Source organism: Pleurodeles waltl, chromosome 8 (genome assembly GCF_031143425.1).
Source record: "Pleurodeles waltl isolate 20211129_DDA chromosome 8, aPleWal1.hap1.20221129, whole genome shotgun sequence".
Lineage (NCBI taxonomy): Eukaryota > Metazoa > Chordata > Amphibia > Caudata > Salamandridae > Pleurodeles > Pleurodeles waltl.
The window spans coordinates 1193349144-1193362674 of record NC_090447.1 but is presented as its reverse complement, the minus strand read 5'-3'; positions in this window follow the sequence as shown (position 1 = coordinate 1193362674).

Here is a 13531-nt window from a genome sequence, read left to right as displayed (position 1 = left end):
ATAATATCATTGACTTCCTGCTGGGGTTAATCCTCTAGGGAGTGCATCTCAACCCCCCCCCCAGGTTTTGTGGAGTGCCCTCTATTTTCCATCTAAATATTGGCTGTGCACAAACCACTTTCTGTTCGTCTGGCTCAAGCTGGTCCCCTCTTTTTTTCTGACTTATTACTGGATTCTGAAAAACTGGGTTTGTGTCCCAGATATTCTTGTCCCCGATTTCTGGATCCAAATTTAACCCTGCTTTAGAAGCAGCTAAATTAACTTTTTTTGATTGACACTACCCCTAAGTTTCCGATATCTGTATTGGGCAACTCGAACAGTTGCTTTCTCGGCAACAGATTGATAATTATCCACTTTAGCTTGCAATAACTTATTCTGACAAGACATCATGGGTTCATTATTTTTAGCTTCAACTAGCTGTCTCTCTAATTGCAGTTTTTTTTGTTTCAACTGCACATCTCTTTCATGCATTTTTCTATAAGCAGATAACAGGATCCAGCCCCGTCTGCCTAAAATAGATAAATCACATCCCTGTTCCAGAGGTACTTTCTGTAATCAGAGTAAAACTGTTTTTGGCTCAGCATCGTTAAGAAATCCGTCCCAATTCTGGCATAATCCTGCTCCACAAGACCATTCATTTGCAAGAACATCATAGGGTGTTTTTTCCACTCTGGTATATCATTTGGAACCAGGGAAACTGCCTTTGACTTTTTGCCAAACATTTTTCACTTTTAAATCTTTCACTTCGTATCCTGCAAAAGCCTACGCCAAATTGTTCTGCTTATCTTCAAATTAAGATGGAATGAGGCTAAAGAATGCAGCACTCATGGTCTGAGTAACAAATTTATTAAGGTACTTCCCTCCCAGGGTTCAAACGATGGGGAGGGGTGCTTTGTGTGTGTTTCTGGTATTGGTAAACATGTATAAATTGTTAAAATATTTTCCAAATTGTGATTTGTTTTCACCTATATGAGTTGTAAGAGTACTTGTACTCTTTCTTATGGCTGTATTAGTTGTAAGCTGTTAGACCCACTTCTATGTCTGGCCCGGCCCAGTATTTGTTTTTGAAAATCTGGTGTTAGAGCTTTTGTGATTTTACTAAAAGATATGCATTATTATAAAGCCCTTCTGCACTTGATGTATGTATATAAACGGACATAAGGCTATTGCAATTGAAACAAATTTGCTATGATGTGAAGAAGTGTGGTTTTTCTGGCTTAGGCTAACGCCCTCAGTTAGGCCTCAACCCCATCTTGTTCAAAATGAATGCTGAATCATGATATACAATTTGTTTCTATATTTCTGCCTGAGACTACATGTAGCAAGATGTGGTTTGTTTATTTCTGTTCTCGAGGGGTTTGCTAGAGGAAGTCCAATTGCAACTTAATTTAAGGCTCTCTGCTGGCACACTGTACTGCATTCATTCACAATGGTTTTCTGTTGTTTATGTAAATAGTTTGTTTTAGCAACTCCAGATGACATTACGTAAGAAAGGCAGAATCAATATTCATGTAATAGGTTAGCGCTTAGGTGATAGGACTGTGTATCATTTTATAATGTAAAATTGTAATTTGTTGGTGCAGTGATAATACCATGCAGACTTTGAAATGTCTGTATTTTGATATGTAAGAAAACTGTATAGATACCCTCAAATTTAGGGAACTCTGGGGAGATGTTTCCTATGCCTAAGGATGCTGTCCAACCTCTTATTGCTTTTGTTGAACGCAAGACTTAGCATTTTCTGATTCTGTATCTACATTATACTATTCCTTGTACCATACCTTTAGAATTTTGTGATAAACCTTCATTTGTTTTACATTTTTATTTCCAACTCCATTTTTGTAATATGCTTTTCTTATAGACTTTATATTTTTGAAATGTTGTTTTGACTCTTGTCTTTTGGGACACATTGCCTCATAACTTTGAGGAGGTTTACACCATTCCCAATCCGCCCAATGTTCTTTCACACCACTGTCCTATAGATTTTCTTGGGCCCCTCTTGACCACACTGGTCACTCTGCTTTGAGCATGACTGGGAGGGACTCTTAGGTTGTGTGTTTCCATCATTCACAATGCTTCCAAGACAACAGATGATGCAGACAATATTCTTGGTTCTATTTGTTGAATACAAAAACACATTATAGCCAGTTCTGGTTGAAATTTCTTTTTTCTCTGGTGCCACACTTGGCTGGCTTGTATCCACATCCTCTCTGCTACTCAGCCTGTAGTGCATCTGCACTCCACACATCAGAGTATCGAGGTTATGAACATAGAACACACATATGTAAATGATTACATAATTAGTGAACACAATAGTTAAGTGTTTCCGTCACTCACAATGCTTCCAAGACAGCAGATGATGCAGGCAATATTCTTGGTTCTAGTGACCCTTTTGTGGACAGACTTGTCCTGATATCCTGCTCTGCTGTAGCTATCCCTAGATTGCCTTTGATTCCAGTGTTTCCCCACATGTTGAAGGACCGAAAAGCAAGCTCCACAGCCTAGTTTTACTAGATTAAATTCAAACAGTATCCTAGATAATTTTTGGAGCATATGGGCATCTAGAGGACCAGAATGTTGCTGGTCTTGAAGAAACGGGCTGGATAGAAACAAATGGATGGAACTGCATGGTTGGAGATGTGGGCAGGATATAGATGTGATGCAGGGACAATGAGGCTGTAGTAAGAGAGGACTGGTACATGCTAGTGCCAGAGTGCAGGGATATTATTTAAATATTGGTTTACAAAGTCAGATTTACCATCATATCAGGGCAGTAACCCCTAGCCACTGGGCCAACAGATCTTGGACACAGATGAGATTAATCAGAAGCTGTAAATCAATCAATTGGTCATCACATTTCAGTTATTATTTTCAGTCAATGATGAGAGTTTGATGTGAGTTCAAAAGCTTTATTAGAATTGTTTTAATAGGTACAATCTTTTTTTGAATCTGCATCAGCAGTCAGCAATCAATTAATAGTCAGTATATAATCAAACAACATCAGAGCAAATGCATAAAGCATGTTCCAGAAAGGAAAAATCCCTAATCTAAATCTCAAAATAGGATTGGGGATGGGCGAAGAAAGGTGTCAGCTAGAACCAATAAAGAGCTCCAAAATTGAGATGTGAAAGCATGAAGCTTTTAGCATTAACTCTCAAATCAAAGTAGAACATCCCATAAACAGAGGTTCAAGAAACTTAGGCCCTCATTGGCGGTAAAGGATCCATCACGCTGGTGATGGAGGACGGACTGCCATCAAGCCAGCGGTACAGACCGCCATATTACAACCACGGCGGTCAACCCACTGAAACCAAGCCAGTTTGCCGACACTACCGCCAGTGTGGCCAGACTGCCACCGACGGCTGTAGCCATCCTCAGGCTGGCGGTAGATACTGCACTGCCCACCCTAATACAACACTGCAGACCGCCACGATTTCTTGGGCGGGATGCCCACCACCCAAAGCCTGGCAGAAACAGCAAGTACAAAAGGAGCAACTCACCTTCAGGGAAGCAGACGACTCAGCTGAAGCCATGGAACACAACCTTGTAATATTTCCAGTGCTCTTCCTCGCCTTTCTCCTCTATGACCACCGTTGCCATCGGTAAGTACACCTGCAGAGCGCACAAGGGGGGAAGGAGGGAGTGACACACCCATACACACCATACATGAACTCCAGCACGCAGGCAACACAACACAACACAACACCCATGCTGAGACACACACAGAACACAGCTACACCAAGCACACACTTCACATACACACACCCTAGATCACAACTATACAACCACACCAATAGCACCAACAAGCAGAGACACACAAACCAATTCAAAGGCACAACACTACATACAGTGCCCAAATACAATAAAGAACGGTGAATCTGAATGAAAAATGCCTAGGAATGCACTTTTCACAGCACATGATAGATAGATGGAAATTCTTTAGAGAACAAAAATACTCGACAACTGTATATGAATTAAAACAACAGGAATCCTGTATTGGAAACATAAACATATAAATGGCAAAAGCAGGTGAAAGAGGTCATAAAGCATCAAGGCCCGTAGGCCAGTCCAAAGTCCAATGGGCACAACTGTGCCTGTCAAAGGCCCCAACTTGACTCCTGACAGCCTAATGGCCTCCACAAGGTAGGGGCATCAATGGGGAATACAGGCACCTCAAGGGTCTGGGGGTGAGGGTTTGGGTTTGCGATGGGGGTTCTTGGGCATTGGCTTGGGAGGGGGTGGGGGTTTCACCCTTGCTCTTGGCGAAGGGGCAGGGGCCTAGGAACCATGTTTCTGGCCAGCTTCCTTCTTAGGGACAGGGGATGGCTTCTTCGTGGGTGGAGGGGCAGCAAAGGTAGAAGGGGGGGGTCACGGAAGGACTTGGAGGTGGAGGGACTTAGCTTGGGGAGGGAAATACGAGGGTGAGGGGCAACATGGGGAGGGACAGGTTCAGGGAACAGGTCAAGGCGGGAAAGGAAAAGCTCCTTAGGACCTAGGGGGATGGATTGGGAAACAGGTTTAGGAGTGGAGGTAGAGGGAGTGATCTTAGAACGTGTAGGTGTGCTGGATATGCGTGCAGATATATGCAGAGTATGTATGTGTGAGGTGTAGGAATGCTGGGCGTTTATGTGTCCTTGGAGGAGGGGTGGGAGAGAGGGTGGGGGTGGACAGACAGGTCATGTGGATGAATGTTGGGGTGGTGTCTGCATGTAAGTTGGGTGTGCTGCATGTGTGAGTGATGGTAGTTGGGGTGACTGAGGGGAAAGTGGTGACCGATGCAGTGCTGGCAGGTGTGAGTGGTATTGTGACAGCAAGGGAGAAGGTGCTGAAGGAGACAGGGGAGGTAGTGGCTGATGTCGTGTCTGCTTTTGTGTGTTGAGTGTGTGCATGCTTATTAAGTGATTTGTGGTGCCTTTGTTTGTCTTTGTGTACCCTGTCCGTTGGTTTGGGTGAGTGCTTGTCTGTATGTGTGGCTTGGCAAGGAGAGGGGAGAGGGCTTTGGGATGGGGCACAGGTAGCAGGAGGGAGGACGGAAGTACTAGGCCAGAGCCTGAAACAATCTCTGTAGGCCCCTCAAAGCACTGTGCATGCCCTCCAGGTAGCATTAGTCTGCTGCATCTGGGATGCCAGACACTGGATGGCATTCACAAAGGTTGACTGCCCTACAGAGATGGACCTCAGGAGGTCAATGGCCTCAGCATTGAGGGCAGCAGGGCTGACCTTGCTGAGTGAGCGGGCACGGGCAACTGGGTGGGAAGCTACTGGGAGGGCGGTGCTGGTAAGGGTGTGGCAGACGAAGATGGTGCTGAATGGTCCCAGAAGGTGCCGCCACCACCAAGGAGCTTCCATTGGAGGAGGAATGTGTATCAGTGGCGTCCGCTCCAGTCTCTCCTGTGGTGCTCTCCTCGCCCTCCTTCCCACTGGTCCCCTCAGCTTCGGTGGTCTCTGCCTTCTGGGTCCCGTGGGCTGCAGCCTCCCCACTCACCGGTGCCCCTGCTCCTTCCCCTGCTGATGTTAATGCACACAAGGATAGGATTGTACAAAAAGGAGGGGAGGGGAGGGGCGAAATAGATGGGAGCATAGGGTCAATACCAATGCACATTGCACGTATGTACATCACAACAACATGCCTCTATGTACATTCATGAATACACCCCCTACAACATCAATGGAGATCTCCCTACACCCACTGTGCATACACTCTGATGTGCATGCACGATCATGATACTACTACAATTACACTCCGGTACTACTCTACACTGTTAGGGCTCTTGAATACAGGACCATTACTGTGAGAAACCTGTCCATGGGTGACATTTGTACATTGTCATACCTACCTGTGTCACCCATAATGGACATGTATAGATAGCTCTGGATACCAACTGAAGATCCTGTAAGTCCATGTGAAGTCCAAAAATTTGGCAAGTTAAAAATGCCATGTACACCCGATGCTCAGATGCTCACCTATCACAGCTACTTCTGTTCACAGTGCAACTATATCCTACTTTCGTTAACTGTCATAGCTACAGTTTCCATCCTTGATCCCATGGCTAACACACCAGTCCAATCTACTGTAAACTGTACAGGACATGTACTATGTCACTCACCCCCTTGTGGCTGCTGTGTTGCCCTCAAGCGCCTATCCAACTCTGGGTAGGTCACCGCCAGTATGTGGGCCATCAGAGGGATCAGGGTCCGACGGGCACCCCTTCCTCATTGGGAGGCCGCCCCAACTGGGCCTCTGCGGTCTTCCAGGCCCAGCATCCCAGGTCCTCCCACCACTTCCTGCAGTGGGTGCTCTGCCGGGTATGGACCCCCTGGATCTGCACTCCCTTGGCAATGGGTTTCCACAATCTCTTCTTCTGATGGGTGCAGACCTGCATGGGAGACACAGAAGGAAAGGCACATTAATGTAGGCACAACAATCCACGCCATTCATAGGCCTACCAACAGTACACTAATCAGCAACTTCACACTTCCACAATATTCCTAGCAGTCATATCCGTAGGCACACCCTCCACTATTACACACTTACATACCCATTTAGCAACGTACACAACCATTATGCGACCTACCTCCTGTTCTGGAGCCCCATACAGCTTTGTGTACAAAGGTAGGACCCCATCCACAAGTTTCTCCAGTTCTTCAGAGGTGATAGCGGGGGCCCTATCAGCTGTAACACCCACCATCATGGCTCCCAGGAACACAAAATAGCAGTACACTCAGTAGAGGTCTCTGGCTGGAGAGTCAGAAGTCAAGTGAGATTCACTGTAGAAAATGGTGGTCACGGCCTCAGCGGTCTGCACCGTCACCACCGGCGGTAGTCATCATTGGTCCCTGTATTCCATAGACATCAATGTTAACTAATGAGGAGTTGCACAGTCGTTCCGACCGCCTACTGCCATGACAGCATACACTGGCAGAATGAGCTCACTGACATCTGTCTCCTGCATGCAGGGCAGGCAGCATTCATTTTGCAATACACCTGTAACAAATACATTTATTTATGAATTCACTACTCATTTCCAACATTTACATGTGAGGAGTTACGGCCTGGGATAGTGTTACATACAATTAGGCAGCATGAACTTGGAGTGTGCACGTATTCTGGTAATGACAACATGGCATTGTGGGAATGCTCTTACATTTTGATGGTGACTGTAGAGTAGCAGTGACAGACAAGCAAATCACTATTGTCATCCATTGTAAATACCAGATGTATGTCCAACTGACATGGGAATTACAACGTCTCGACACATGGAAGTCTGCTTTGCATGAAACGAGTGGCAGTATATGTGATGCTGATTCACTGTTTAGCACCCTGCAGTAGGATGCATGAATGGTAATCATTGACATACTTGTGTTGTATGCCATCTGTAGATGCCGACCACTGTGGAGGGTTAGGCGTGCACCTGTGTATCAGCCCCTGGTTGACTTGGCAATGATGGAAGAACGCCACATCATCTCCCACTATCGACTGAACCATGCTACAATCAGGGAGCTGTGTACCCAGTTGGAGTCTGATCCCTACTGCCATTTGACAACCTACAGCCATTTCTCCAACTGTGCAGGTGGCCTCCATCCTCCATTTCTTGGCCACTGTCTCATTCCAGGGGATAGTGGGAATGGCACCAGGCATGTCTTAACCTTTGTTCAGCAATGTGTTGAGGAAAGTCTTGTCTATCTTAGTCAAACATGTGGACAGCTACATTCAATTTCCCAAACCTGTAGATATGCCCAGTGTGAGGGCCGATTTCTATGCATTGGGACATATCCCTCATGTGATTGAGGCCATAGATGGCACACACATTGCATTAATACTACCCAGGGCTGATGAGCAAGTGTACAGGAACCATAAGGGCTTTCACTCCATCAATGTGCAGACGGTCTGCTTAGCTGACCAGTACATCTCAGAGGTGACTCCAGGGTCTGTCCATGATCCACACATGCTCAAGAAAAGCAGTGTCCCACGGTTGATGGCACCTCTGCAAAGAGTGAGGGCCTACCTCATTGGTGAGTATAATGAGTGTATTTGTCATCACTGTTACACCAGCCTTATTACCCCAGCCTTACTACTCAGTCTATATGTGACATTGTGGAATGTAAATGTTGGTTTACCCTATCCACGGTTGCTTCAGGGTATCCCAATCTCTCCTGGCTACTGATACCAGTGAGGAATCTAAGGACCAGGGCTGAGGAACAGTACAATGAGGCTCATGGGAGGACAAGAAGGGGGGGTCAAAAGGACAATTGGTCTCTTGAAGGCAAGGTTCAGATGTCTGCACATCTCTGGAGTTACCTGCAGTACTCACCCCAGAAGGTGTGCCAGATTGTGGTGGCCTGCTGCATGCTCCAGAATCTGGTGCTAAGGAGGAACATCCCATTGCTGGAGGAGGTAGGAGTTAGGGACAATCTGGGGGCAAAGGAGAGAGGAAACATGAGAAGATGTGGATGAGGAAGATGTAGGCACAAGGACAGATCTTATCCAGCAGTACTTCAGCTCAGCTTCTGGTAGGTGCGTCTCTACGTTTGACATATCACATGTTGGTGTACAGATTGGTTTTACTTAATTATCCATCTCTGATATCAGTAGGTGTTGACCCCATTTGGGTTTCAGATGAATGTATACAGGAATGGTCTGACAAGTAAGTCTACAGTGCCATTGTGATGTTAGCTAGTCATCTGTCTGGGTTACATATAGTTCTGACATCCTATCTACTCAAGACACCTATCTACTCCAGACACATTTGTGACTTCTCCATTCTGGAATCACATTTTCATTGGCATAGTTTCAGCTTCTTGTGACTTCAAGTGCTGTCAATACTTGGCATCCACTACTACAATGAGTGTCTATTACTCAAGTCATTGCTGTTAGATGCAATGATTAACTAGTGAAATTGTACCTGACCTGGGTTTTGGTCATGTGTTCAATAGCATTAGATTGATTAGCAGTGTGTGGACCTACAGTGTAAATCGTTTAACCATCATGAGGTGCTGGTACATACGGTTGGCGAAAGTGAACATAATGGGGGTCATTCTGACCCTGGCGGCCGGTGGCCGCCAGGGCCACCGACCACGGGAGCACCGCCAACAGGCTGGCGGTGCTCCCTCGAGCATTCTGACCACGGCGGTTCAGCCGCGGTCAGAAGCGGCAAGTCGGCGGGCTCCCGCCGACTTACCGCTGCTCGGGGGAATCCTTCATGGCGGCGGAGCGCGCTCCGCCGCCATGAGGATTCTGACCCCCCCTACCGCCATCCTGTTCATGGCGGGAAAGCCGCCATGAACAGGATGGCGGTAGGGGGGGTCGCGGGGCCCCTGGGGGCCCCTGCCGTGCCCATGCCAATGGCATGGGCACGGCAGGGGCCCCCGTAAGAGGGCCCCGCAAAGTATTTCAGTGTCTGCCTTGCAGACACTGAAATACGCGACGGGTGCCACTGCACCCGTCGCACCTTCCCACTCCGCCGGCTCGATTACGAGCCGGCATCCTCGTGGGAAGGGAGTTTTTCCCTGGGCTGGCGGGCGGTCTTTTGGAGACCGCCCGCCAGCCCAGGGAAAAAAACATAATACCCTCCGCGGTCTTCTGACCGCGGAGCGGTATAATGGGGGCGGAATTCTGGCAGGCGGCCTCCGCCGCCCGCCAGAATCAGAATCACCCCCAATGTGTATTGAACATTCTGTGCTATCAATTTCAGATGTACTATGGATTATGTATGGCCACTCTTCCCAGTCTGCTACCTGAGGACCCAGGATTGTGTGGACACTGACTTTGCTGCAGGAAGCTGGATGAGACAATGATACATACACATCTACAATGTGTTTTAGGACTCAGTTTCTGTGACACATCACACATTTGTTGCACTTTTACAATTAGTAAACACATTACACCAAAACTTGTGTCTATATGCATTTATTGTGCATACCAAAGGGTGGATATGGTGCAAAGCAGTGGGACCATGGTGATCGATTCCATCAGTCTGTAAGGCCCAGCAGTTGGTAGCATAGTTCCAGTATCCATGTGTCATTTGGAAATGGGGCTATGGCAGTAGGAAGTCAACAATGTGTCTCAGTGGCACACAAGGGGTAGAGTTCTTGAGGGGCTCATTTCCTGGCAGTGGGTTTGGTCTTGGCTTCTGTCCCTGAAAGATGTCTGGGTCTGTGACCACGGTTGCGTGGGAGTTCCTCAGCAACAAGTGGTGGCTCAGTGGTGGATTGTGAGTCCTCAGGCATGACCATCATCTCCGTAGCCTCAGCAGATGTAGAGGGCTGGTCAGTAGGTTGGCTACTGGAAGGGGCCTGGTGGCGGGGAAAGGACTCACGCAGGACTGTGACCAGCTCCTGCATCAAGTCTTTCATGGAGGCCATGGTGGCATTGAGGGCATGCCACTCCTGCATGGCCTCCTTGTGGAACTCCCTCTGCAGGCTCAGGTTTTCCCCCAACAGGTCTACTAACTGGCCCATCTTGTTCTGGAATAGATTGCTCCCAGGACTTGTGCTATAGCCTCATGGGCAGGTGGCTCTCTGGAATGTCGTGCCCTGTGACCCCTAGGTGCACTCCCACTGGCCCTATCCCCTTGTACCTATATCTCTGGCACGGTGTGCCCACTCCCACTTACACCAGGACCTTTTTTCATCTTGTGTGGTGGGTGCTGACTCAGGTCCCTGTACAGGTGGGCACACTGTGGATTGGCGTGGTCTTGAGACACTGGTGTGGGGGCATCGGATGACAGGTGTTGTGGTGGCAGAGGTTGTGGGGGGCTCCATGGTGTCCTGGGCGAGGCTGGTGCGGGTGGACTGCCCAGAGAGCCTGGATGGGCCAGGTAGGTCTTCCAGTCCCAGACATCCTGTGTTGCTGTCATCAATGGGGTCTTCATCAGGTCGGGGACTGGCTGTGAGTGGCACTGGTTCTCTGATGACATTCTCAGTGGCACCTGTGGATGACAGGGATTGTTATTTGCATCTGCCTGATGCACTTTACAGGTGCTGCAGGGTGAGTGCTATGTGTCATGCTTCAGGACTCAGGTTTAGTTTTGCGGGGGGAATGTGGATTGTTAGGTGGCTACAGGGTGATGCATTGTGGAAGTCATAGTGCTTCATGCTGTACATGCATTGGGTGCATTTGGGAGTGTGGACTTTGGGATTGGTGTTAGTGGGGTAGGGTGGGCATGCAGGGGATGGGGATCCATGCATTACAGGCATACTTCGTACAAGGGGACTATAGGTGACTTACCAGTTTCAAGTCCTCCGGGGATTCCACTGAGACCCTCTGGGTGCAGGATCGGCAAGACCTTCTCCTCCCATGATGTGAGCTCCAGAGGAGGTGGTTGGGGCCCACCGCCAGTTTTCATAAGGGTGATTTGGTGTCTGGAGGCCATGGAACGGACCTTCCCCCTCATGTCGTTCCACCTCTTGTGTATGTTGTCCTTTGTGCAGGGTGGCTTCCCACTGAATTCACCTTGTTGGTGATCCTCAGCCATAACTCCATCTTCTTTGCCAATTTTATGTGTCAGAATTGGGCAGGCGGATTGCCGCCGCCTCTGCAGTCTTTTGGCGGGCGCCAGCACGGCAGTCTTCATGACAGACCGCCAATGTCATAATGAGGGCCATAGAGTCTCAGAGCAGCAAAGATTCAGACAGAGAATACAATGTGCACAGAGTCTCTTTTCAAAGGGTATGGAGAAATGACGGAATGGTCTCTCTACTCTAGGAACCTGCACTATTAAAACATCATATCTCTAGATTTTTGCAACTTATTTTTTTCAACTCCTGTCTCAACTTTAGCCAATCGGCAACCAATGTCTTCACGGGCACAGGAAAGTTTCTGTCATCTAAGCAGTGGTCTACAGATATCCACATTCAAATTAAAGATTTTGTGAAACGTTTTGTATAACCACAAGACAGTTTCCACAATCAGTGTACCATAAAAAAAGAAACTACAGTTAATGGTTAGGTCTTACATCACTTTATTAAATCATAAATTCTCATGTTTTTCATTTGGCTAAACTATTGTTCATGTAGAAACATTCTGCTGAACTAAACTAAACATTTTAATGCATTATTATTTTCTATGGGAAGGTCATACATTCCCTAACATGTCAGCTTTACTGAATACTAATAATTCACATTCTTAACCCAGGTCACCTTCTGTAAAAAGTGCATTCTGCGGCTATTCAAACCTACTACATGTAAATGTGACATCCTAGTGCTCTCACTTGCTTTTTAAAATATGTCTTTCCGTCTAAGGCCTAAATATTATTTCTACATGTTAACTGCATTAATTTTCATTATTTAACAATGCCCTAACACTAGTGAAAATGTTCCCTTTCCTCTATGATAGTATTAGCAGAGTCTGGGGTGCAGCAGAGCAAGCTACAAGGTTTAGATCCATTCAGCATCCCACCAAGACACACATGATATAAGAAGTGTAGCAAACACCAACCTGTTAATCTGCATCTCAGTACTATCAGGGCAGATGCTTTATGCTTCCAGAAAAATCATGCTTCTTGTCAGCAATATAAATGACTAATATGCCAGTTGTGGAACCACTACACTGCACAGGTCTATTGCTTCCTTAACAAGAGGGGTGCCTACTCCCTGAGGTCCCACTGCCATCAGACCTCCTACACCATAATGATATTTAATCCAATTAAGGGAAGGCAACTCAAAATATCCAATAATCTTGTACCTTAGTCGAACAAAAGTCCATCAACAAAGTTGAGTGATGGTCCATAGTCCGTTCATTAAAAGTAATGTGTTATACAGACTGTAGGGATTTTCAATCTCTTTAGTCTTGCTTCTTCTTCTAGTTACCCAACAGTCATAATTTATTACAGTATTCAGTAAAGACGACAATGGCTCAGCCCACGCATTTTGTCTCTACCATGGGATTTTATCAGGACCTGGGTTTACACACTGTAGTGTATTGCAATGCTTTTGTTATGTTAGTGCAGTCAGTGTATGTTCCACACTCAAGTTGCACCTCTTCTTCTCAAAACCATTGCAGTGATTTGAAAATGTTGTTGATTAAAATGGGCCTGTGCTGGCAAGCTGAGTGGCATGAGAGGAGTCCAGTGAATTGGTCAGTTCAACCTGGGATCCGAGCTAGACGTCACTGTCTGTCGTGGGTGAATATTTTGGGAATAAAACCTTGGACTTACCTTCAGTTTCCAGACTTCGTATCTACTACAATTTGGTGACAAAGAATTCTAGCCCACTGACACATTTTGGCACCTCATTTGTGGGGTTTTGGCCTTTTTTCTACTTTTGGATTCCTGGAAGTAGTTTGAACTTCCCCTGGCAGTTGGAGACTCTCTGCTCCCAGCTCTCCGACCTGCAGTGGTTCTGGGCCCGGTGCTAGCCCCCGAAGCACCTCTGAGGCATTTTGAAGCCTTTTTGTGCTCCTCCTTGGCGCTAGCGTGCCCAAGTGCCATTGTGCTGCTCTCGTGCTGTGTTGCCTGACAATGGTCCTGCTGTGAGGGCCAACTCGTCATGATCAGCAGCAGGCCATTGCGTGTCATGTTACACGCAGTGGTCA